General features: G+C 40.2%; 1 protein-coding gene and 1 pseudogene across 2 annotated transcripts in view; both read left to right on the forward strand.

The window, feature by feature from the left end:
- Positions 1 to 27,988, forward strand: part of RCSD1 (RCSD domain containing 1) — an 89,652-nt gene that overhangs the window by 418 nt on the left and 61,246 nt on the right. The window lies entirely within an intron of this gene.
- Positions 1,356 to 27,864, forward strand: LOC100618298 (monocyte to macrophage differentiation factor-like; annotated as a pseudogene).

Here is a 27,988-nt window from a genome sequence, read left to right on the forward strand (position 1 = left end):
AATGGGGGGAGAGAAGGTCACATGAGGGTCATTCTTGGTTGACCATACGAGAAGGGGAAGGACTTGCTCCTCTGGACATATTCCACACGGACCCTCAGGGCTTCTCCGCCTCCTCGCGGTCCCCACCAATCTGGGGAAGAAGGACTCTCATTTCCTCCCAGGGGATGGTGTGGGGGATCAGTAGGAAAAGAGGGAGAGTCGGGAAAGTGAAGAGTAAAGCTTCCAAGGGCTTGGAACCTTTGGATCGGTGGTCTCATTGGCTGTGACTTTTTTTTTTTTGAGGGGAAATCAGCAAGTACATGAGAGAGACTCCCCAGAAAGCGGAAGCCCCAGAGTCTGCAGTGATGGGCGCTAAAACAGAAACAAATAGCAAAAACTTCCCTTTGATGCAAGCCCATTAGGAACAGAACTTCTGTTGGCAGACTGTTTGAGGACCAGCTACTGAATGGTTTCTGAAGCCTGGCTTTTCCTCTATCTCATCTCCCCCATCACTTCCTGAAAAATCCCCCTTAGCTAAGCAGTCCGAGGACTCCCGGGCTTCCTTAACCAGCCTCAGGCTGCCCTGTAATCTTTTTGAGTTTGTGATTTTTACGTGGGGCACAGTAAAGGCACAGGCTTTCTCTGCCCCCGAGACAAATGTGGAAATGCTCCTGCAGATTTCCAAACCTTATAGATTTGGAATCAAGAGAATTCTGGGTGGGAGCTCCCTGGCTTACCAGCTCTGTGACCAGAGGCCTCTTTGAACCTTAGTTTCTTTATCTGTAAAATGGAGATAATTAGACCGGACTGGGAGAGGCAGTCCAGAGGATTAGATAGAAATTCTGCTCTGGAGTCAGATGTGTTCAAATTCTGATTTTTATATGACTTTGTCACCTCAGGGAAATCACTTAAGTTTTCAGTGTCCCAGACAACTGTCTTAAGCTGCAAATTACTCAGGAGTAGGCTATCTGCATCTGTAAAGGGAGTTTTTACATGGAAGGTCTAAAGACTAATTCAATAGCCCCAAATAAACTCTACCCATCTTTGGGGGAGTGTGATAGAAAAAACAGGCGTAGTTTAGAATCAGAAACCGGAGGTTAGAAGTGAGTGACATTTCACTGACATTTCCTCTCTGAGAGATCTTAGGCAAGTCACTTAAACTGGAGACTATTAATCATTAAGCATTTATTAAGTATCTCCTCTGTGTTAGGCTCTGGGGATACAAAGACAAAAGTGAAACACAATCCTTCTTCAAAGAGCTTCCACCCTATTCTGGGAAACATTTATGTAGAAGCATATACAAAGTAAGTAGAAGGTATTTTTTCTTGTTGACTGATAGTAGGAGGCAAGAGTCCTTGGGGGAATCAGAAAAGACTATGAAAGCTAGAGTAGAGGTGAGAAAGGTGTGCGTGCCAGGCCCTGAGGACAGTTTGTACAGAGGCATGGAGATGGGAGATGGAGGCAAAAGGTGGGTACGACTAGATGAGCTTTAAAGACTCTTCCCAACTCCCAATCCTATGATCCAGTTGTGTTGGAATCCAATCATGAACTGTTGTTCAGTCATTTCCATCATGTCCAACTCTTTGTGACCCCCATTTGGGATTTTCTTGGCAAAGATACTAGAGTGGTTTGCCATTTCCTTTTCCAGTTCATTTTACCGGTGAGGAAACTGAGGCAAACAGGGTTCAGTGACTTGCCCAGAGTCGCACAGTTAGTAAGTTTCTGAGGTTAAATTTGAACTCAGGAAGATGAGTCTTCCTGATTCTAAGTCCAATGTTCTGTCCACTGCATCACTCAGCTACTCCATGATCCAATTAGGAGAACACTTAGTAATTTATAACTCACTTCATAAATATAAATTATTTATACCATTGGTAATAGCCCAGCTAGAAGGATCAAACATTCTACAGCTAGGACGTGATAGCTCCCCTTGCTCTATTCCCTCCCTTCAGGCTGCTTTTGTGGCTTCTGATAATCTCTACCATAAACTATATGACACTACCATGACTCTTGACCTCAAGTAAAGCTAAGTAGGACTTTGGACATCAAATAAAGGAAAGATCCGAGCAGTAGACGGAGCATCTCCGAAGGGGTCAGCAAAGAAAGACAAATCTAACCTCAGTAAGCAAACAAGAGAAGAGCATATTGGGACTAAAAATTGGTACAAGTTCCTAGTAACCCCAGTCCTCCCGCTTGCCCTGGGACTGCCCTTTGAACATTCTGCATTCTGCAAGCATGTTCCAGCCTGAGCTCTGTGTGTTCATGGGAGAATTACCACACTTTCTAACGAATTCTAGACTCTTTCTCCAAGAAGCACCAAGTACCCTACCAGACCACTCCCTAATTTCACAACATCCTGGGTAGGGGTACAACAATAATAACACCTTGCAATTGTGGAGCACTTCAGAATTTGCAAAGTCCTTTCCTCACAACAGCCCAATGAAGAGGGTGGGAGGTATCTGTACTCTCATCCCTGTTTATAAATGAGCAAACGAAGGCTTGGAAAGTTCAGGGACTTGCCTGAAGTTGAACAGTTAGTTATTGAGAGACTGGAGAGGGATTTCTAACCATCTACTTACCCATTATTCCCCTTCTTATACTCTGGGATATAGTGACATAGATCGAGTGCTCAAACACAACACTCCATCTGCCAATCCCAGGCATTTTCACTGACTGTCTGCCCCCCTGGACCTGGTATGCTTTCCCTCCTCATCTCTACCTCCTAGTTTTTCTAACTCAAGTTTCACTGGTCATGCATCCTCTAAGAAATTATTGCCCATCTCCTTTAATGACAGCACCTTCCCTCTGAGATGATCTCCTATTTATTCTGTAGCTACCTTGGTTGTATATCTTTTCGGTGTTGTCTCTCTCATTAAAAATGTCAGCCCCTTGAGGAGAAGAACTCTTCTACTTTTCTATGTAGCCCCAGTTCTTAACCCAGTACCCGGCACATAGTAGGACTTTCATAAATGCTTGTTGCCTTAGCTTGACTCACACCCCCACAGAAGTATTGCTATCTCCATCTTAAAGATGAGGGACCTGAAGTTCACCAGAATTTAAGTGACAGGAGCAGCTAGGTGGCTCAGCAAATAGAGAGCTAGGCTTGAAGACAGGAGGTCCTGGGTTCAAATATGACCCCATACACTTCCTTGTTGTGTGACCATGGATGGACAAGTCACTTAATCTGGAATGCCTAGCCTTTACCACTCTTCTTCCTTGGAACCAATATTCAGGAGTATGAACTCCAAGACAGAAGATAAGGGTTAAAAAAAAAAAAAGCATTTCAGTGACTTTCTTACTGTGATTTACTGTTCCTTTTCCTGTAAAAAAGTTCAGACTTCTTTCTGCTACACCACACTCATATCATGATGTTTCCTTCAGTGACAAAACGAGGAGCATCATGGGAGCTGTTCTAGGTCTTCCCAGGACTCTTCTCTTTCTCCAACCCCTATGCCCAAGGCTAGCTGAGGCTTGCTTAAGTCACTTTAGGGGTTTAATGTGCAATACCCCAATGTTTCCACAAACCTATTTTGTAATTCAGTGTTACGGTCGGTCCGGCTGCTGTTGGCCACAAAGAATGGGATGATCCCTGAAGCAGAGTTTAAAAAGCAGGAAGGAACTTGGGTTAGTTAAGGCTTTCTAGTAGGCTGCCTATGGAGACAGACTCTGAATGAGCAAATCCAGGCTGTACCGGAGGCCGTAGAGGAGCGGCTCATCAGCTCCAAAATGAGTTGTTCCAACACATATTGAAGACCTGGGGAGCTTCTTCTGGGACAGATTCAATATTCTCTCTTCCTCCCAGCTACAGTTCAGAAGCCACAGACATCAACAAAGCATTCCAAGCCCAAAACAGGTTGATTTGGCTCCCTTGCTCTAAGATGTTTGGCTTGGGTTTCCTGGGGAGAACAGAGTTGTAACACACTTCATGGCCTGGGAGGGGGGAAGAACCACAAGGGGAAGGAAAAGCCTCAGCCTTGAGGGTTGGTTTTTCCTCCTCTAACAGTTCACCAGTCAGCTCAATCAGGGTCTGTGGTGGTTCTCTGTGATTTATAACTACTCCCACTTAAAGACTTGTCTAATTCCCCCGTGAAAAAATGACTGAGAGATAAGAGGAGGCCACTTCTGGGTTCTAAAGCAGGTTGTTGCCTGTGGGCCAAAGGCAGGTCAGAACAGAGTTCCCAGAGGACTCATTTTTACAGGGTTAGGTTTTGAATGACCCAGACTAAGTAGCTACTGTTTGAGCAGAGACCCAGAAGAGTAAGGAGTCCCCCAGGGTCAAAGGTAAATAGTCTTCCCCAAAAGAGCTTGAAACTCCAGAATGTAAATATTGTAATAGCAGCTGGGTGAAGCGGAAGGTAGAGAGTGTTGATTTCGGACACTAAGGCCTGGTTTCAAGTCCCAAGGCTGCCATTTACTTCTTGTATTACTTGGGTAAGTCTTTTTACCTCCTTGGGTCTCAGTTTCCTCCTCTGAAACGAGGAGTTTAGACTAGATAAACTCCAAAATTCCTTCCAGCTCTAAATCTCTGACTCTGGGAATTATGGTTATGCTGTATCCTGAGAAGCTAGCTGATTAGACTGAGAGCCAGAACTGAATCAGTGAACAGCATGAATTTTATCGTGTATTTTTAAGTGAAATAGAATTTTGCCACTTTCAAATGCATAAAACGATTCCAATTAGAACACCGAAGTTCATTCATTCATTCATTCCAACTATTCCTGGCTATATAGTTCCTGGGGAACCCATTTTCATTGTGATCACCCTTTGACTCCAGTCTTTTCACAGACCACCCTAACCTCTGTCAACATGGAAGCTAGAAACCCCAAACTTGTAGCCTAGTAAGATCTGATGAACCCCAAGTTTTAGGAATAGTTTGTAAGTTGGAGACCCCAAAGCTTGTATTTGTTCCCTTCAGAGTGGATCCTCATGGGAACAGGGAACAAGTACAAACTTTGGGATCTCCAACTTACAAGCTAGTTCTAAAACTTGGGGTTCATCAGATCTTACTAGGCTACAAGTTTGGAGTTTCTAGCTTCCATGTTGACACCTCCAACCTTGCCTGACAATTCACTTTCCTTCTTTCTCAGTCTTTCCTTTTCCACTTCTGATTCTATGCAGATCAAACTCTTACCCTTCCAGTATGGATATAGAGGAAAGAATACTATATTTGGAGTCATAGGACCTGGTTTCAAATGCCCACTCTATTTCTCATTAGCTGAATGACCTTGGGTCAGTCACTTAAACTAACTGAATCTCAGTTTCCTCATAAAAGTAGCTTGGATGGAATGCTGGACCTGGTGCTAAATCCAAATTTCACCCTGACATTAACTAGATCTGTTACCCTAGGCAAGTCACTTAGCCTCTCTGTGTCTCAGTTTCATTACCTGTAAAAGATAGAAGGAAATAAGTATTTATTAAGAGTCTAATTATGTGCTTAGCAATTTATAAATATTATCTTATTTGAACCTTGCAGCAACCCTGGAAGGTAGGTGCTCTATGATCCCCATTTTATAGTTGAGGAAATTGAGGCTAAGAGAAATTAAGTGACTTGCTATTAAGTCTCTGAGGATAGATTTGAACTCAGGTTGTCCTGACCCCAGGCCTAGTTCTCTACCCACTGTGTTACCTAGCTGCTACTGTAAAATGAAGATATTGTACCTCTAAGGTCCTTTCCTACTCTATATTCCATTATATCCCACTTTTGACATCCTTCCTGTTCTTCAGATCCTAAATCAGGTGCATCTCCTCTCTGACTCCCTTACTGCCTTTCTTCCTTGACCTCTTCTATTCATTTCACAAATTTTTAACACAATCCTAATCAACCAACAAGCATTTATTAAGCACATACTATGTGGGCTAGGCTTCTGGGGCTATAAAGGCAGAAGTGAAGCCATCCCTGCCCACAAAGAGCCTACATTCTATGGGAAAGACAGCATGTGCATACACAACATAGTGTTTGGAACATCCTAAGTGCTTAATGAATGTGTCTAATTATTTTTTATTTATTAATTAATATTAATGATAGTGAAGTACTTAATGATCACTTTTTAATTCAATGATGCTGGAATGTACAAAATAAATACAAGATGTTTTTGCATAGAAGGCACTAGTAGAAAGCAGAAATGGCTTCCAGTGGTGACTCTTGAGCTGTCTAGAGGGAGACCTGGGATTCTAAGAGGTAGCAAGTAGGAGAGAGTGCATTCCAGGCATAGCATACAGCCCAGGGGTGTTGGAATGCCATGTGTGAGCCAATCGGACATATTAATTTCTTGGAACTAAGTAGGTACTTTTCAAGAGCCTAGGAGTAGAAGTCTGTTGTAAACCATGTTCTCTTAAATATTTTAAACATTCCTACCCACCACCAAAATTTTTGTATATATTGCCCTAAGAATAAAGAAGCAGTATAGACAGAAGGCAGGATTTGGAGTCTCTCTGACTTCAACTTTGTCTTCACTGCTCCTCAGCAATCCTCTTTATCTGTCCTTTATCCATTCTCCATTACATTCCCCCAAGAGCTGTCCTTAAACCTTGTCTTCCACTCCATCTCTCTTCAGTTTCAGGGTACAATTTTACCTCTTATTTCACTAAGGAGATGGGCATCATCCAACATGAACTTAGGTCCTCTAAACATTTCACTATCCTCCTCTATCTATCTTCTCTTCCTTCTTTCCAATCCCAGAGGAAGGTGTGAACTTTTCTTTTGCCAAACCAAACATTTATGCCCTGGACCCCACTCCCCTCCTCTCTTCTCCATGACCCTGATGTGCCGTCATTGTCTTGTATCTTCAGTCTTTCCCTTTCTTCTGGCTCTTGACTTATAAACATGCCTAGAACCCTTCTGTCTTAAAAATAAAACCAAAAATTCCAACCATTCTTCCATCCTGCTAGTTCTTTGAGTTATCATTCTCTCTCTCTCTTCCCCTTCATTGCCACATTTAAAGAAAGAGTTTTTTTCATTCGTTGTCTCTGTTTCCTCACCATCTCTGCTCCTGCACTTAAAAAATCATAGCATCTTAAAATAAACCCTACCTTCTGTCTTATAATCAATACTAAAAGGACCATGCAATGGGGTTAGTAGATTTGCCCAAGGTCACACACCTAAGAAGTGTCTGAAGATAGAGTTGAACCCAGGACCCCCCTTCCTCTCTCCAGGCATGGATGCCTATCTAAGTCACCTAACTGTCCCAGAATCATAGTTTTTGAGTTGGAAAGGACCCTAGTCATCTAGTCATTTCCTACCTGAATAGGAATTTCCTCTACAATTCCCCTGTAAAGCAACCATCTAACTTCCTCCTAAAAGCCCCTAATGATGGACTATCCACTAGCATGGGTGTGTGGGGTATTCTAGGAGGACTAGCACCTCTGGTGCAAGGGCTTTCCCAACCCTTTTCAGGGCTGCTTATCTACTGTCAAGTGTTTACCTGTCAACCAACTTTCACCTGTAGCTCCAACTGATTTTCCAACCTCCCTGGATACTTTTCTGGTTTCTTTGTTGATTTGTCATACTCCCCCAACTCCTTAAAAGTGAGTATTTCCCTCAGGTTTCCATCTTTGGAATTTTCATTTTCTCTCCCTCTCTATATAACTTCCTTTGTTGCTCTCATCCATTTCCATTGCTTCAATTGCCATGTTTATACACGAATGCCTCCAAAATCTCTCTCTCCCTTTACCCCTGCCTGCATCTATCGTGTCCCAGTTTCTAATAACCATACCTGCATGTCCCATTATCATCTCAAACACAACAGCTCCCAAACTACCTCCATCTTCTCCCCAAAGCAATTTCTCCCCATACCTCATCTGTCTACCAATTACTTCAGTAATTTCTATTTTTTTTAAACCTTTACCTTCCATCTTAGAATAAATACTGTTTGTTGGTTCCAAGGCAGAAGAATGGTAAGGGCTAGGCAATAAGGGTTAAGTGACTTGCCCAGGGGCCCAGGGTCATGCATCCAGATTTGAACCTAGGACCTCCCGACTCTACGTCTAGCTCTCAACCTACTGAGCCATCCAGCTGCCCCCTTGACTAGTAATTTCAAAAACACCTTTGACTCTTCCCTCTCTCTCACTACCTATAACCTATTCAGTCATCAAAAGCTATTGCTTCTGTCAATAAGATCTCTAACACTCATCCCTTCCTTTTCGTTTTCATTGTAACTACCCAATTTGGGGTATTATCTCTACTCATCTAGAGTTTTGATAGCCTTACTCCTCCTATCTGTCTATCCCTTTTCCAATCTGTCACAAGAAAATTCTTTTAATGTACCAGTCTGTCCCCGTTATGCATTCACTCAGAAATCTTTAGTGAGCTACCCATAGGCTACTGAGTAAAGTCTAAATTCTTTCTCCTACAGCTCTCCTTCACAGTCCATTTCCATTCAGCCAAGACTATTTTCCACTCTCCTTTTATTTCCTTCTCTTTTCTGTTTCTCCCTGCTTTGCTCTCATCTTCTCTCATGCTTAGAAATGAACTTTCCCTCCACCTCTGAAGGTCTAGCATAGGCATCACCTTCTTCTTGGAGGGCAAGAAGCCTTCTGTGACCCTTCTCCCTCCCAAATGAAAGAGCTGCCTCATTCCTGCTTCAAATTTCTCAAAGCACTTTGCCTGACCCTCCATGACGTCCTTATCACACTTTCTTATGTATCATATTTGGACATGCGTCTTCCCCTCCCAGTTGGGTCAGATCTGTGTCAGTCATCTTTTGGTCCCTTCTCCTATCTCAATTTGGAGTTCTTAGCATAGTTTCTTTTTCCTGGTTTATTGAAAGAAAATGACTTTGAATTGAATTAGAATCCTAGAATTCTCCCCATTCACAGAACTAAAAACAGAACTCTGTCCTTATCTTATGCCTCTCATTCAACCACATATTTAGGGTCTTCCTTGCAATTCCTGGCTACAAGGAGTGGGGGTGATCCTGAAATAGGGAGTGATGGAGTTTGGCACTGCTGAGTCTGTGGCGGCGTTTCTAAGTACCGTACACCCAGATTTGTGTTGGGCTGTCTCACTCTATCTGCCAACACTCACAATGACAATAGCTCCCATTTACCAGGCACCTTTCATTTGGCCAGACTGAGTTAAGCGGGGGAGCGGAGGGGGGTGGCTAAGGTAGTCAGACTGTAATGCCGTAATGACCCAAACTGGAGCCCAGGCAGGCAGGGAGACCTATCACCGAGGGCTGTGATTTAACATTCCTGGCCTGGAATCAAATTTCAGGGCTCTTATCCCCAACATGGCTCCTCATCCCATGGCAAGCCAAACACTGCGAGAGAGAGAGATCGGTCCGTGGGAAATCTGAAGGCTGCGGTGGCTGAGCAGACAGGGTAATCTTATCAGGGCGGCAAAAGAGAGCACTTTGGTTCCAGAGGAATCCAGAGATGGCAAACTGCATTTCTTCAATAATAATACTCAGAGCAAGCCATAGACAGCTCCAGGACAGCCACCCCCAACTTTTCTTACTCTCTTTCCCCAGAATCTTTATGTCGCAAAGTTCTGTACTGATTTTTCATTTCTGTAGGAAAACTCTTTTTTATGATTCCATTTTACGGAATAGCCAATGGAGATATAGAAACATACCAAGATTGTCTGGGGACTTGGCTCTTCTCTGATTACTGGAAAACCCATGAATGACTCTATGCACTTGCCCAGAGAAAGTTTCATTTAAAAGGCAAGAGAGAGAAAGACTTAAGAGATGAGAAGAAAAAGAAAGATATCAGGCTTTAGTTTAGCCAGGATCTACTGCAGAAAATCACCCATGCTGCCCACTCTAATGTTCCAACTTAAATGCATGGATAGATATTTATATTTTTCCATACATACCAATAACTGCAAAGGTGATTGGTCTTGGAGTCAGAAGACTGAATCCCAACTCTGCTCCTTACAAGCCTTTGACCTTTGGCCAAATTAGTTATCTCCTGTGGGGCTCAATTTCCTTATTTATTAGAAAAAAAATTAAGCACTTTCTTTGCAGAGGTGGGGAATTATGGGTATTGAGTATTGTGGATACTATTAGATACAGCTGATATGTTGCTTGATTTTGCTGACCTACTTTTGACCATACGTGGTTCACATCAAATATATATTATATATGAAATATAAAATATCAAAATTATTAAAATAAAATAAAATAATAATATAATAAAGATAATGTAAAAAAAGGTCAAGAAAAAATTTTAAATTGAGGGGGTGACCTAGATGACCTCTAAAACTCCTTCTAGCTCTAAATGCTAGGAATAAACCCCAGGATCTCAACTTTGAAGCCATCCCTCTTTACTATTTGGGACATCAACTTGCTCTAGGAATACACCCAAGACAAAGAACTAGATAAGCCTCCTCTCTGGCTTACCAGAGTGTTTGGTCCAGCCTTGCAAGAATGAAAAGTCTCCTTGTCCTTTGTGTGATTATTGGAAACCCTTTCCCTCACTATCCCCTGTGATACCCATCACACCAAGAAGGGATTCTGTACACAGTTAGCCCCACAACCTTGTACAATTTCCATTTCTGTGGTGGGACCTGGGCAAGAAGCCCAGCCCTATCCCACAACCCCAGTTTCTTGGGAGTTAGCTTCAGAACTTACCTTGACATTTTCTTCTCCTTCATCCCCCCTAATTATTCAGTTGTCAGGTCTTGTCAATTCTATCCTCATCCTTTGTATCCTCTCCATCTTAGTAATTACATGGCTCCTACACTCATCAGCCCTTCAACTCAACATACCTGCTTTTACAATAGCTCCATTTGCTCATTGTCTCTCCCCACTCTATCCATCTTCCACTCAGCTCGGAATTAATGTTTTTTTTTTAAGTATTTAATTTAATTTATTTTATTTCCCCAATTACATGTAAAAACAGTTTCCAACATTTTTCAAAGACTATTGAGTCTCAAATTTTCTCCTTCTCTCCCCCTCCAACTCCCTACTCCCCTTGAGATGATAAGCAGTATCATATAGATTTTACATGTACAATCATCTAAAATATTTTCCATATTAATCCTTTTTTGGAAGGAAATTCAAATAGAAAAAATTGAGGAATTAAGAAAGTGAAAAAAGTTTGCTTTGGTCTGGATTCAGACTTTTTCTCAGGAAGAAGATGGCATTTTTCATAATGAGCCTTTGGGATAATTTTGTATCACTGTATTGCTGAGAATAGCTGTTATTCACAGTTATTCATTGTAAAGTATTCCTGTCATTGTGTACCACATTTTTTTCTGGTTCTGCTTATTTCACTTTGCTTTAATTCACCTTAGTCTTTCCAAAATTTTCTGAGTTCCTCCTGCTTGTCATTTCTTACAGCACAATAGTCTTCTATTACATTCATTTACTATAACTTAGCCATTCCCCACTTGATGGATATCTCCTCGCTTTCCAAATCTTTGCCCCCCACCCCTAAAAAGAGCTGCTTTAAACATTTTTGTACATATAGGTCATACCCTCCCCCACCTTTTTTTTTTTGTCTCTTCAGGATACAAACCTAGTAATGGTATTGCTGGGTCAAAGGGTATGTACTTTTTTATAGTCTTTTGGACATAGGTCCAAATTGCTCTCCTGAATGATTGTCCCAGCTTTCCCACATGCCCTCCAAGTTTTGTCATTTTTCTTTTCTGCTATAATAGGCAATCTGATAGGTATGGGATGGCACTGAAGAGTTGTTTTAATTTGTGCTTTTCTAAATAATAGTGATTTAGAGCATTTTTTCCTTATCTATAGAGAGCTTTAATTACTTTGTCTGGGAACTGTCTGTTCATATCCTTTGACCATTTATCAACTGGGGAATGACTTGTATTCTTATATATCTGACTCATTTTTCTCTGTATTTGAGAAATGATGCCTTTATTAGAGAGACTTATAAAAAATGTTGCACCATTATGATTACTATGTATTGCTTTCCATCCTATTTACCCCTGTTTAGTTTCTGACCACCCTTCCCCAATTTGTGCTCTTTTCTATCAACCCTAACCATCCCCTTCTCTTATCCTCTTCCACTCCTACTTTCCCATTGGGTAAGGTATGTTTCTATATCCAACTGATTATGTATATTCTTCTTCCCTCATTGAGTCAATTCTAATGAGAGTAAGGTTCACATATTCTCCTCCCCATCTCCCCCATTTTTCCCTACACTGTGAACATTCTTTCATGCCTCTTTTATGTGCTACAATTTGCCCCATTCTTTTTTCCCTTCCCTCTCCTCCCAATGCATTTCTATTTCTAATGTATTAATTTAATTTTTATAACATCCCATCATATTCAACTCATATCCTTGACCCCTGTCTTTGTAGACTTCTAACTGCTCTAATAATGACAAAAGTCCTTGGTGTTATAAGAATCATCTCCCCATGTAGGGATGTATACACTTTAACCTTAGTGAATGTCTTTTGATTTTTCTTTCCTGTTTACCTTTTAATGATTCTCTTAAGTCTTGTATTTGAGAGTCAAATTTTCCATTCAGCTCTGATGTTTTTACCAGGAATGTTTGAAAGTCCTCTATTTTATTTAATATCCATTTCCTCCCCTGAAGGATTATGCTCAGTTTTGCTGGGTAAATGATTCTTAGTTCAAGTCCTAGCTCATTTGCTCTTTAGAATATCATATTCTAGGCCCTCCAATCCTTTAATGTAGAAGCTGCTAAGTCTTGTTTTATCTTGACTATGGCTCCATAATACTTGAATTGTTTCTTTTTGGCTGCTTGCAATATTTTCTCCATGCTCTGGGAGTTTTGGAAGCTGGCTTTAATATTCCTGGGAGTTAACCTTTTGGAATCTCTTTCAGAAAGTGATTGGTGAATTCTTTAAATTTATATTTTGTTATCTGGTTCTAGAATATTAGAGTAGTTTTCCTTGATAATTTCTTGAATGATTACATTTAGATTCTTTTTCTTATATCATGGCTTTCAGGTAGTCCAATAATTCTTAAATTATCCCTACTGGATTTATTTTCTAGGTCAGTTTTCCCCAAGAGATAATTCACATTTTATTTTCTTTTTTCATTCATTTGACTTTGTTTGATTGTTTCTTGATGTCTCATGGAATCATTAAACTTGCCCAATTGTAATTGTTAAGGCACGATTTTCTTCAGCGAGCTTTTGTAACTCCATTTCTAGTTGGCCAATTCTACTTTCTAAAGAGTTCTTTTCCTCAGTGAATTTTTGTATATTTTCCCAAAGGGCCAATTCTGTCTTTCAAGAAGTTTTTCTCGTATAATTTTTCCTCTTTGTTCAATTCTGCTTTTTAATGTGTTTTTCTCTTCTTTGGATTTTTGTGCCTCTTTTACCAATTGCATGATCGGTTTTTTTAAGATATTAATTTTTTCAGTATCTTTTTGGGTCTCCTTTACCAAACTAGTGAGTTTTTTCATGATTTTCCTGTATTGCTCTCATTTCCTTTCACAATTTTTCCTTCTAACTCTCTTATTTGATTTTTTAAGATCCTTTTTGAGCTCCTCCATTAATTCTTTCTGGGTTTGAGAGCAATTAATATTTGTCTTGGAAGTTTTGGCTGCAGCAGTATTGGCTTTGTTGTCTTCTTGTGAGTTCGAGTCTATCCTGCCACCAAAATAACTTTCTTTGTTGAGTTTCTGTTGTTGTTGTTGTTTTTCTGCCTTTTTCTTTTCTTTTAGTTTAAAAACTGTCAAAGTTGGGCTCTTTAACTGTGGTAAAGGGAGCACTATTCCAAGCTTCAGGTTCTTTGTTCAGCTGCCTTCCCAGTTGGCACTGGGGATCTATCTGCCAAGGAGAGGTATGCTTAATACTTTCCTGGACTGTGCTCTGTTCTATGAGTAACTTCAAGCACTCTTTTACCCCTTGGAACTGTTACCAGGGTCCCCTACTTACCTGTGGCTACAAGTTCTGATGTATACTGGTGCTCCCCCTCACACTGGAACTTCAGCCCAGGACTGTGACCTGGTTCTACATATGGACAAATTGAGGAGTCTTGCACCAAGAGCTAGCAAAGGGACAGCTGTAATCAACTTTTGAGCAATTTTCTGACCCCCTTACCATCTGTGACTGAGAGTTCTGGAAGCCTTTGCTGCTACTTCAGCTTTTCCCAAGACTTTTCCTGGAATGTTGTGCTTCACCTCTACCCCAATGTACTAGATCCCTCGTGCCAACCTTCTAAGTTTTTTTTGGCTAAAAAATTATTTCACCTTATCTTTTGTGGGTTGTTGTGCTGCAGAATTTATTTTGAAACATAACATCATAGCTTTTTTTGAGGTTAATTTGGCAGAAATTAGATGGTTCCCTGTACCTTTTCTGCCATCTTGGTTCTGCCCCTCCAAATTATTATTCTTAAAATATCATCCTGACCATGTGACTCCTCTCCTCAAAAAGTTTTGCTGTCCCCTATTACTTCTAGGATTAAAATGTTAGTTCCTGGGTATAATGAAGGCATTTTCTCTGGTTCTTTCATGCCTAGAATTTTCTTCATCTTTATCTTAGCCTTCTATCTTCCCTTTGTCGTTTAGTTGTTTTTCAGTTGTGTCTAATTCTTTTTCATCTCATTTGGGGTTTTCTTGGCAAAGATACTGAAGTGGTTTGCCATTTCCTTCTCCAGCTCGTTTTATAGATGGGGAAACCAAGGCAAACAAAGTTAAGTGACTTTCCCAGGGACCCATAGCTAGTAAGTATCAAAGTTTAGGTTTGAACTTGGGAAGATGAGTCTTCCTGATTCCAGGCTTGGCACTCTATCCACTGTACCCACCTAACAGCCAGTGGCTTCCCTGGCTTCCTTCATGTCTCAGCTAAGATCACACATTATATAGGAAGGCTTTCCCAACTCCTCTCAATCCTAGTGCCTTCCCTCTGTTGATTATTTCCTATTTCTTCTGTGTATAGCTTATTCGTACATATTTGTTTACTTGTCTCCCTCAAGAGATTGCAAGCTCCTTGAGAATAGGGACTGTGTTTTGCCTCTTTTTGTATTCCTGCTGTTTAGTATGCTACCTATCATGTAGCAGGTGCTTAGGAAATGTTTACTGACTGGCTGACTGATGTTAAAAGTCCTTCTCAATTTTTCTCCAACCCATCTTTTTAGATTTATTTACCATTACTCTGCTTTACACAGTCTACATTCCAACAAACTGGGTCTATTTGTTTTACTGTGAAATGGAAAACATTCCCCATACTTTTAAAACAGGCTGTCCCTAATGCCTGGAATATATTCCTGCCTCACCTCTGCCTCTCAGAATTTTGAACTTCCTTCTCAGCCCTGGTATCCCCTTGTCTGTGCAGCCTTTCTTAATTCTCCCTCCTTGTCAGTATTCTCTCCTTTCCTCAAATTATCTTGTTTCTCTTGTCCTACCCCTGAAGGTAAGGACCCTTTCCCATTTTTCATTTTTTGGTCCCTGCATCTCAAGCACCCAGCTCCATATCTGGCACATAGTAGGTATTTTTAAAATGCTTGATGAATTGAATTGTAGAGACTGAAATGGCTGGAGACCATTGGTCAGAACTGTTTCTGGTACAGAGACTCAGGCATTTAGACATCTCCACGGGGATGCCCTGCTTCCAGATCTTGGACTCTCCAAGGGAAGAGGGACAAGAGGAACAGAAGACTTGAGGAGTTGATTTGCTCTCTTTTGTCAGCACTAGCTGGGGGATCTGGGTAGTATATGGCCAAAGGTACTCAAGCAAAGGAGACAGACAAGTGTCTGTCCAGAGGTTGCTATAGCTCCTTGTCTTGACCCTGGAATATTCCATCTAATAATGATAGCTAGTAATTATATATAGAACTTTAAGGTTTTCAGAGAGTTTTACACATATTATTGAATGGTATCCTCATATCAGCCTTGGGAAGTAGATGCTATTATTTATCCCCATTTTACAGATTAGAAAACTAAGATTAAATGACTTCCCCAGGGATATATGACTAACAAGTGTCTGAGGTCAGATCTGAATTGAGGCCTTTCTCTGTCCAGGACCAGTGTACTTTCCAACATCTCACTATGTAGTTTCACTAAATATTTAGCTATACTTTCCATATTTATAAAAGAAAAATTAGCATCCACCCTCAAGAAGTTTATGATGTAATTGATTTGGAGCTGGAGAGAGTGTCAGAGATCATCGAATCCATAAGTTCTTAACCTGGGGTCCATGAACTTGTTTTTTAAAATAATTTGATGATTTCAGTATCATTGATTTTCTTTATAATTTTATGCATTTGAAAACAGCATTCTGAGGAGGGTGGTCTATAGACTTCACCAAACTGTCAAAGATGTCATTGATCCAAAAAGAGGTTAAGAACCCCTGATTTAAACCAGGAATTGGAGCTGTGGCATCTCTTGAGTTTGAGAGTTCTAAGCTTCCATGTGCCTTAAAACCATTCTGATGCTCACACTAAGTTAAGTATCTATTAAGTTAAGCAATACACTCCCCTGGGAGTAAGGGACCAACAGGTTGCCTAAGGAAAGGGAACTGGCCTTGGTGAAAAACAGGGCAAGTCAAAAGCTCCCATGTGGATTAGTGATGGAGTCTGGCCCATGAATGGCCACTTCCAACCTGGGCAAGATAGAAAAACATCGTCTTTTTTTTTTAATTTGTGATCTAATAATCCAATCTTCTCATTTTACAGTTGAGGAAATTGAGGTTCAGGGATGCTAAGTGAATTTTCCAAAATGATATAGTAGTGATTATCAGATGTGGGATTTGAACTCAGATCTGATTTTAGGACAAGAGTTAAGAACTTCTGCTCTAGGGGCAAAGTCTTTCCAAATCGCCCTCTACCCCCAAACACAAGTAGTAAGTTATGCCAACTGGATTGTAAGCAATGGGAGAGTTTAGATGAGACAACTTTTTATTGTGGGAACGTTTCCCTTATTTGCATTGAAAGGTTCACATGTACACACCCACCCAATATCTCAGGCTGTAGAGTATGTAGCCAACAAACATTACAGTCTTGCCTGGCACCAGAACCCAAAGGATTCTGGCTAGAAAATGAGCCTTCCCCTAAATCAGAATCATAGGAGACAAGTAGACCTAATCCGAATCCAGCCTCAGATACTTACCAGTTGGGTGACATGGGGTAAATCACTTCACCTCTGTTTGCCATAATCTACTAGAGAAGGAGATGCAAACCACTCCAGAATCGTTGCCAAGAAAACTTCATGGACATCCAGGTAGGAGCTCAGTAAAGAGAATGCTGGGTCTGGAGTCAAGGAAACCTGAGTTCAAATCTGATCTCCCAGAGGAGGAAATGGCAAATCACTCCATTATCTTTGCCAAGAAACCCCCATGGACCATACTGTCCATGGGGTCCTAACGAGTCAACTATGACTGAACAACAACAAAAAATCAGAATCATGGCAAGGGTGTGGTAGAAGTGACCACAACCATAGGCCAAGAGCAAGTATTTATTAATTACATGAATGCAGGGAGCATTTTATCTCAACTTCATTTCTCTTAGCACAGTGCTCTGCACTCAGGAGACTTTTAATAAATATTTGCTCCAGTAAGTTGAATTTTAAAATGTGTGATAGATTTATTCCAAGATCTATATGGCTCAATTGACGCCATTTTGAAATGTTCTTTGTCCCTTTTGCCCACCCTTGGAATATCCTCCCCTGCCTCATTGGAAGCATATTGGCAATTTTAGACTGACCAGTACTTTGTCTATTTTGTTTTTTTTTCAAAGTGTCAGCTTCTAGTCTTATTTATTAATTCAATAGTTCTTTTACTTTTGATTTTATTAATTTCTCCTTTAATTTTTAGGATCTCTAATTTCATATTGCCAATTTTAGTACAGCTCTACTGAAGCCTTCCCTCTCCAGAAGAGAGACAAGGCAGGTTTATTATACAGTATATTTGTATAACAATGATCATTGAAACAGTACAATATAGGAGAAAGGGAGTTTCAGTCTTGGCTCTGCCACTTGTCATTAGTTTTGTCTTGAGCAAGTCAGTGACAAAGGCTGCTCTAGAACTGAAATTCCCAAGGTTCTAGAGTTGCCAATCATTGCTATTTTATAAACTTGACTGGCATTCTTATCAAACAAGCTGGTTTGTTCTTTCTAATGCTCTGTGCTATGGCTGGAAGGTACCTATTTCTTGATCTAATAACTCTCTGCCTACTCTTCGAGTATGAGAATCATACAAAATACAAGGCAGAAAGGGAAGGTTGTCCTGATATCAGCAGTAGCACTTCTTTGGTGCCCAAACTATCTCCTCACCATGTCCATCTCTTCCAGACACATCCTCATCATAGCCATGGCCCTTCCTGTCATGAGTGGGATATGAGTGGAAAGAGAAGGCTACTCCTGTTGAGATCAGAGACCATTTCCCTAAAGCTATCTAGCCAGAAATTCTTTTCATCTACTCAAACAAAGCAATTAAAAAGCATTTATTAAGCATTTGAGCAACCAAGTGACACAATGAATAAACAGCCAGATCTGGAGGTAGGAAGACTCATCTTCACGAGTTTAAATTTGGTCTCAGACATCTTACTAGCTGTGTGTCCTTGGGTAAGCCACTTAGCTTATATATGCCTCAGTTTCCTCACCTGTAAAAATGAGTTGGAGAAGGAAATGGCAAGCCACTCCAGTATCTTTGCCAAGAGGACCCCAAATGGGGTCATGTAGGGTCTAATAATTGGCAATGATAACAGCAAATTAAACACCTACAATGGACCAGACACTGGGGATACAAATACAAAAGTGAGGCACCCTCTCTCTTTCCTCAAGAAATTTACATTCTATTATTCTTATCACAGGGAAGCAGATAAAGACTGTGTTAGCCGGAGTCTTCTAAGTTTATTTTTTCCAAACCTCTGCTTACTAGAAATTCTGACAGGATTATATCCAGATAGATTCTGTTTAGTTGTTTGGAGGATCCGGGTGTCTGCACATAGGACTCTCTTCATGAGTTTAATGAGCTCATCTCTTCCTCTACAATCTCCAAGGGTTGCCTGGGGCACAAAAAAGTTAATGATTTGCTTATGGTCTCACAGCTCATGTGTCAGAGACAAGAACTTGACCTCAGGTCTTTCTGACTGCAAGGTCAATCCCCTAACCACTTCTTACAGTTATCTGGATGGATTATAGCTCTTGCTTTATGATTTTCCAACTCCTCCCATACATTATCTCCTTGTTCTCGAAAGCCTCCAGGGAAAGAGATCTGAATGGCTCCATTTCTTGGCCCCAAAGACTCATTCTTGTTTCATACAACTCTCTGGACCAGCAAGAGTTCTTAATGTGTAATCTATTGAAATTTGAGCCTCCTCCCCAACACAATGAATGTTTTCATTGAATATATCTTAAGCCCTTGTTTCTCATTCCTTTGGGGGGAAAGTAGGAAAGGTGAGTAGGATTGGAAGAAAGGATGAAGGCTTTCCCTTCAAAAGCAAGGAAATCTAAGAGGAAAACAACAGAGGAACATGAAGGCAATTCCATTTTAATCTTTGCCTACTTTGTACTTACCAGTTTGGCATATGCCATCACTTTGAGGAGACCATGACCCTGGTCCCAGGGGGGATTGTTACAGCTAAGGTAATCCTCTGGATGTAAACGTCAATCATTCTCCTTTCAATGGCAATAAGCTACATGTAATTGGGAAAAAACCATAATTTTAAAAAGACACTGGTGTTCAATGGCAATGGGTCTGTCAGTCTAATAGGGTCGGTCATCCTGGATTATCCGCATGCCTTTCTCCCTTGAAAGTCATACAAGGTCAGACCAAAAGGTGCAGGAAATCCATATCCTTATCTCTATTTATATAATGCCTGTCATGGTAATTCCTTTCCCTAAACCACAGAAATAAGCCCTATGCATGTGCTTGAGGTCTGTTACAAATCAGAAAGTGCCAAAAGGAAAACATATTTTGAGGATTTGCAGGACCGTATTTCTCTTCTTTGCCACTAACAGACTACATAACCCTGAGCAAGAGCAAGCCCACCATCCTGGGCAATTATAATACTTTATATTTCTGTAGCAATATATTATGTATCCAATTGTTTTTTATATAGGTTCATCTTCTCTTTCAATCAAGAGTTCCTGCAAGATATCAAGATCTTTGTTTTTTTTAAATTATTTTTTAACCAATTACATGTAATAAATTTCCACATAAGTTTTCTGAAGTTGTATGATCCAAATTGTCTCCCTTCCTCCTTTCCTTCCCCCATTCCAGAGTTGGCAAGCAATGGATCTGGATTATACGTGTATTAGCATACAAAACATTTTTCCATATTGTTCATTTTTGTTAGTGAAAAATCATATAAAATCAAATTCCCCAAAGAAAAATCCAAATAAACAAGTGAAAAATTGTATGCTTTCATCTCTAACAATTAAGGAGCTCATCTCTTACTCTACAATCTTCTAGAGATACTTGGGGCACTAAAAAGTTAATGATTTGTTTATGGTCTCACAGCTAATGTGTCAGAAACAAGAACTTAACTCCAGCAGTTCTTTCTATGGAGGTGGATAGCATTTTGTCCCAAGTCCCTCAAAATTGTCCTGGATTGTTGTATTGCTGAGAGTAGCTACATCTATCACATTTGATCATCCCACAGTATTGCTGTTACTATGTACAGTGGTCTCCTGGTTCTGCTTATTTCACTCTGCATCAGTTAGGGTCTTCATTTTCTATTAGATTTCGTTACTCATTGAATTTTAGAACTGATATGAACCTTGGGGATAGTCAAATTCAGCCCCTTTATTTTACAGATGAAGACACAGAAGCATAGAGAGGTTAACTGACTTACCCAAAGTCACACAGTCAAGCTTGTGCAGGAGAGATGTCTAGAGTTCAGTCTAGTGTTCTTTTAACCTCTACAAAACCTAGTATAATTATTTGTTCACAGAGGTACTCTTAAATCTGGATCTTCATCTCTGAATTTGCCTTTTTTTAAACATATTTAGATAACCATATTTCAATATAATCAGATTCTGTTGTAATCTTATGTTTTTATTTTAGACACTTAAAACTCTATGATTGCCAAAGGGGTCCTTCCCTCCCCACATGTTAGTTTGCAATAGAAGCTTGAGAAAATACTTTTGAATGAAGAGTGAGTGACTATTAGATTGATAGAAAAGAGACAAATGTGTTCAGTAGGTAGTTTTAAATGGGATAATCCAAGGTTGAGTTCAGTTCTGGCAGAAAGCAGAAACCTGTAGAGTTTTCTTCCTGCCTCAAGAGTCTAGGATTCTTTGCTGTTGGGAAGACAATTTTATAATGTGAAGTATTTAAGCTACTCTTGGTAAATATTTACTATAAGCTCCTGTAGAAAACTATAGATGTTTCAGAGAAAATGCCAATGGAATTTCAATGAACCAACTAATAAACATTTATTAAGTACCTATTTCATGTGAGGCACCATACTAAATACTGGGGTTACAAAAAGAGGAAAAAGACAGAACCTGCCTTCAGCAAGCTTACAGTCTACTGGGATGGGATAGGGAACAACACACAAACAATTGTATACAAAGCAAGCTACATAAAGGATACGTAGAACATAATTAACCGAGAGAAGGCAGGTATTAGAATTAAGAGGGGTTGGGGAAGGCTTCCTGTAGGAGGAAGGATTTTAGTTGAGACTTAAAAGGAAGCCAGGGAGGTTAGTAGTCAAAGAGAAGTAGGGATAGCATTCTAGGTGTGTTGGGAGGGGGGCAGCCAGAAAAATGCTTGGATATAAGAAATGGATTGTCTTGTTTGTGGAACAACCAGGAGATCAAAGTCACTGGATCAGGGTTGGGGGAACAGAGTAAGGGAAAGAATTCAAGATTTAATATTCTTTGAAAAATATTGGAAATTGTTTTTATATGTCATTGGGGGGAAGAAAAGAAAGCAATTATTGAAAAGCCTGTATATTTATCTGAAACCAGATTAAAATGTAATTGGGAAATATTTAACAAAATAAAAGGATAATAGAACATAGATAATGTTAATAATGTGGTTTTCTATGTCAGAGTATGGCCAGCAGGGATCCTTATGTACAGTTTAGTGGCCCCCATTTCTATTTGAGATTGACATCATTATCTTAGAGGTATGTCTTTAATGTGAACCATAGGACTCTATTTTAGACTTCATCTTATTCAGCATCTTTATAGATGATTTAGGGCAGCTATGTAGTACAGTGGTTAGAGTGTCAAGCTTGGAGTCAGGAAGACTCATCTTGAGTTAAAATCTGGCTTCAAACACTTACAAGCTATATAACCCTTGGAAAGCCACTTAACCCTGTTTGCCTCAGTTTCCTTATCTGTAAAATGAGTTGGAGAAGGAAATGCAAACCACTTTAGTATCTTTGCCAAGAAAACCCCAAATGGGGTCATGAAGATATGGACATTATTGAAAATGACTGAACAATAAAGATATTCTCAGAGAAACTATCCATTTTGGTTGGAGCCAAGGGTCCATATGGGGACATGGTGGGAAATAAGGCTACAAAGGGAGGACCATTGATTTGTGAACTCAGTCATGTGGATATTCCTTCCAACAATTTATCAATCCTTCTTCAGTCTCTGAAATCTTTGTCCATGTTTTCCCATCGGTCAGCCTCCAAAGCTCTACCCTATGTGCTCTCAATCTTTCTTCCTTCTATTTTGTGGGTACCAGGGCAGCTCCCAGGGTAGAGGGGGATGGTCTTCATGACAAGCCCAGCTTCTTTTCCTGGAAGATATCTATCACACTCCTTCTTCTGTATAAGCCATTGGAAGAAATGGTCTATAATCTGCATATGCCTAGTTAATCTTTTCTTCTTACTCTCCAGTTTAGGTACCACTTGATTCCTAGGAGTTTGTGGTATTTTTGCAATATTCACAATCATTGCATATTAGCAGGAGAGCATTTATTTTAAAATGATGGACTTTTGTTCCAGTGAGCAGTTTGCAATTGCTGAAATCATCTACTTCTTCCTATTTAATTCTAGAATCAACTCAATTGTCCATTTGAAGCACATGTCCCAGGGAAGGAAAAGAGAACAAGCATTTATTAAGCACCTACTATCTTCCAGGCACCGTGTTAACATTTATTTAGTTAAAATAAAAGTTAATTTAAATTAAATTAATAATTTAATTTAAAAAATTAAAAAGTTAAATTAAAAGCCTTAATTAAAGTGCAGCAATTTTGTATAACTTAGCATCAGTAGTTAGTTCAATAAATTTGGATTGCCATGCAAGAGCTTACATCATAATTATTTGCCATTTGAATGCTTTGTGTAATGTTTTTATAGTGTAAGTCAATAAATATGGTTTTACTTTTTTAAATGTTAAAAAAAAAGTATGACTCATTTGGTTTTTCTCTTTTGGATTTTCATGGTAATATTCTGGGACTTGACCCAACAAAGAAAGCATTACCTGATGTTCTGTGAGACTATTGGATGACAGTTGGGAAAGGCTCACAGTACGGATTTATGGAATGGGTCTATGTGCCCTCTTCATAGTTTTCCACAGTATTTCACATTGTTTCATGGGGAAAGAGTCACTTAAGGACAATAGAGTATTGTTTTCATATGTGTGATGGAATGGTGATCTGTGTCTTCATTGCCCCCTCCTATGCGCCATGGTTAAATCTCCGAGAACTTGGACCCCTGACATCTCATATGCGTTGGTTTATCTGGCTCACAGCAGCTGGAGGAACCATTTATGCATTTCTCTACCATGAAAAGTATGAAGTGGTTGAGCTATTTTTTCTATCTAACAATGGGTTTTTCTCAAGCATTGGTAGTTACATCAATGAATAACACTGATGGGTTATAAGAACTCCCCTGCAGAGGCTTCATTTACTTCTTGGGAGGCGTGTTCTCCAAAAAACGATGGCATCATTCCATTCTCCCATGCCATTTGGTACCTTTTTGTGGCCACAGTGGCAGCAGTATATTACTATGCCATTTGGAAATACCTATACCGAAGTCCTGAAGACTTTATCCAACACTAATGATCAGACCTGTGCTAGGTCTCCAAACCACTATTACTTCAGTTGTGGAATTGGGACCACTGCACAGAAAACAAAAGAAAAGTGTGCACTGACTTTGCTAGATTTAAAAAAAAAATACAATTACTGTGAACTGAAATTATGATCTATGTTGGGTGGGTTCCTCCCCTCAGCAAAAAAGATATTGTATTAATTGTCTATTTCATTCCACCTTCATGAAATACTCTGTAGAGAACAGCCAATGAATATTTACAAATGAGAATTTTTTTTAATTCTTATCAATTTTGCTGCATGGATTTTCTAAATTAGTAAGTTAAGATATAAGAAGTTAGTGCTTCGGTGCAATAACAAATTCTTTTAAAAAATAATTTCTACCACTTTATTCATTAGCTTTGTGAAGAACCATGGGTAGGACTCTGGCTACTTTTTTTTTTTTGGCCATGTTTCATTGTGGTATAATGTGGTTATTTTTAAATGAAAACTTTAGGATTTTGTAAATTTTTTAAAGAATTTCATCGAGAAGACACCTCTGCAGTTATTCCTTCATCTGGGTTGCAAATCTTTTCAACCAGCGGTCAATAGTCCACATACTGATAAGCATTATGCCTCTTCTAGTGATTTTATTATGTCAAATAATTGCCAATTTCTTTAGAGATTCAAAACTTGCCTGCCAACCTATATCTATGAATTCAATGCTGCTTCAGACACTTGATCTAATGTAGCCTTTTTTTTTACTTGATTTTGTCATTCGTTATTTTAGTAATTAAGAACTCTGCACGTTTGTGTGAATTATGTGGGAAAGAATAAGCAGAAGACCTCTATAGTATTCGGTGACAAAAAAACTGCAGGCCCCAGTTATAGCAACCACAGACCTCTCTTTTGTATGCACGATTCTCACACATCTGTACATTCATTTTAATATATTACTGTTTTGTGGGTTCCTTTACTCTGTTCAGAAGTAATGCTGTCAAAAAACCACTAAAATTTATGGAAAATCCTGCTGTAGTCTTGAATAAAACTGTAATTTGGGGGGGAAAAAAGAAAGAGATACTTGAGTGGCTTGCCATTTCCTCCTCTAGCTCCTTTTGCAGATGAGGGGAAACTGAGGCAACCAGGATGAAGTGGCTTGCCCAAAGTCATTCAGCTATTAAGTATCCGAGACCACACTGGTACTTGGGTCTTCCTGACTCTAGTAGCTGCCCTAATATGGAGGAGCTCATCATCCACAGGGAACTTCTCCTCCACTGTGCTTCTCAGTCTTTCTGTGGGGGCATCTCTAGATTAGAAGGGGGTATGTTTTTGGTTTGGCTCATCTCCATAACCCTCGTTGCTAACTTTACTCTAAGATCATCAGATGTAGAACTAGGAAGGAACACTGAGATCGCTTCGTCTAGTTCTTCATTGGCTGAGTGGGAAGCTGAGACCCAGAGAGGCATGATGCTATCTGCTCAGGTCATCTGCCTCCAAATCCATCATGGCTCTTGCTAAGACCCCACACTATCTGATGTCCATCCTTGGAACCCAACCCATCTCTCCCTCCTCCTCTCTCTCGCCATATTGCTCAGGAGATGCCCAGTCCTTGCTTTCTGGGGCCCTCTGACTTCTGCAGGAAGGGGAAGGAAAGGAGAGAAGAAGGGGAAGGGAGGTGAGGAAGGGAGGATGTGGACACCCTGGGAAGTGATGCAACCAAGAGAGGTTTCTAACAGTGCCATCAAACTCTACAAACTACAGAGCAAAAACTAGAAAAAGAGGACATCAGAAGCAATACCTACAAACCTATGGGGGGAAAGGGAACAATTTCACTGCCTAAAAGAGTGTCAGTGTCTGCCCATGGTCTCCTCCACTCTTCATTTACCAGGATGGCAGTTTGGTTTTGCAGGAAACCCTACTTCTTCGCTGTCACTGCCTTGAGTTTAAAATACCAGCTGTACACCACCACCAAAATGAAACTAAGCCCTCTTTGCCCAATTAGAATCGTTAAACCTGCCCCCCCCAAGATGAGAAAATGAATCTCCTTCTCATTATTGGTGAGGGGGCGGACTCTGGGCAAAGAAAATTACATATACCGTCAGACTTACTTGAGGGGTTGTTTAGTTCTGCTGAAATGCTTTCACACACACACATACACAATACACACACACCCCTTTTTTTCCTTTTTAATTCTTGGTTACTAGGGATGGCTTTCTGGGGAGGGATGGGGAAGGCGTATATTTTGAAGTGAAAGGATGGGCAAATAAAAGATATCAATGAAAAAACATTAAAAGAAATCTATATCCTACATCCAAATCATTTAAATGTTTCCAGTCTCAGATCCCTCATCTGTAAAATGGGGATAATAGTAACACCCATCCCTTGGAGTCCTCTTGAGGATCAAATGCGATTTGTAAAGCACTTTGCAAACCATAAGGCTCTGTATAAATGTTCACTCTTGAAACTGTTCTACACTTCCAGGGTTCAGAATTCTGCCACAGCTGGTCCCTGATTTACCTTTCTCCTCCTCTTTTTTCTGTTGCCATGGTCACTAGAGACAGAATTCTGGCAACCACCCTCTCTTTCCTTTATAGACCTAGTCTCAAGGCATTCCACAGAAAACAAATGCTCTAGCGTTTATTTATAAGGGAAAAGGGAATATACAAATTCAGCAATAATATACCAAAGTAAGATATCTTGATATACAAATGAAAAAACACCCTCTCTGGGCCCAGACAGAATGGCACCTCATCTTCCTAAGATATCCTGTCCATCAACCGTGCCAACCTGGCCAACAATCTCTTAACTTGGATCATCTGCTCTGTTGTGGCCCGTTAAAGAATTGGGCTGGTTCCACACCAGAAAGCTTCTAATCTGGTTTGGGATTTACTCACTTGGGTACACTGCATGGAGCTCTCCTACAATCCCTGACCCAATCTCAGGCAATCAGGAAGTCTTCTGGGTTTGGGTGTGTTATATTCACAATTCTGGGGCAGCTAGGTGGCACAGTGGATAGAGAGCCAGGCTTAGAGGCAGGAAGACTCATCTTTCTGAGTTCCAATCTATTCTCTGACTCTTACTAGCTATGTCACTTAACTTTGCTTGTCTCAGTTCCCTTCTTTTTAAAACGAGCTCGAGAAGGAAATGGCAAATAATTCTTTTTTTCTTTGCCAAGAAAACCCCAAATGGAGTCTTGAAAAGGGAGACATGCCTGAAAAAAGGCTGAACAATGACATCTGTGACCCTATTTAATTGTTTCCCCTTAGCAAGGGAAATCCAAGGATATTATGTCCCAATCACCTCAAAAATCAGAATAATTCAAGCTAACCTAAATTATCCCCCCCAAATAGGAAAAATCAAGCCCTTTCCTTGTGGAGTATGTAGAAAGAGAAAGAGAGAGAGAGTAAAGACAGCTCTAAGTCATGGAATAATCCAATATAAATCCAATTCCACCACCAACTTAGGTGCAAATACTTTAGTTGACTTTCATGCCTTATTCTCTTCATCTGTAAAATGGGAGTGAAAAATACTTCTCTTACAGGGGTTGCTGAAATAGAGTAAGATATATAGATGTAATATATAATAATAAATATTAGAAAGAAATCTAATAAGACTAGATATAGGGAGTGCCTTGAAAAAATATAAAGCGTTATACAAATAGATGTTCTTGTTCTGGAGGAGTTTGTCTTGGAGAAAAGTAGCTCCTTGGGGGAGTTTCTCCCCAATCTGTTGTCTAGGAGTTGAGGTTGGGCAGGGAAGTGAGAGGGTGTGGGACTTTATTTTCTCCTCCCATGGCCAGCTTCCTTTTGACATTGGTAACAGCTGCTCAAGACTGGGGGCCAGGTGGGGCCCCAGGTTCAGATCTCTCATGCTCATGGGCTGATTTGAAACCACAAAGAGGAAACTTGAAGGGGAGGGTTGTACTTCCTGACTTTCTCCTGGTTTGGGACTGAGCCTTTGGCCCCAACAACCTTTGCAACAGGCACCCGGAGGAAGTGGTAGGGTGAGTGTGTAGCGGGTGGAGGGGCTGGGGAGTGGGAGACAGGAAGATAGCTAGGGAATATGACAAAGCTTGCTGGCCACGACAGATGCCTCACTGTCCTGTGCCCTATATTCAAGGCAGAAGAATAGCCAGTGACCAAGAACTTGGAAAGAGGGTCCTCTGACAGAGCAAACCCTGAATTTGAAAAATAAAAGTAAG

The sequence above is a fragment of the Monodelphis domestica genome, chromosome 2, assembly GCF_027887165.1.
Source record: "Monodelphis domestica isolate mMonDom1 chromosome 2, mMonDom1.pri, whole genome shotgun sequence".
In the NCBI taxonomy this organism is placed as follows: domain Eukaryota; kingdom Metazoa; phylum Chordata; class Mammalia; order Didelphimorphia; family Didelphidae; genus Monodelphis; species Monodelphis domestica.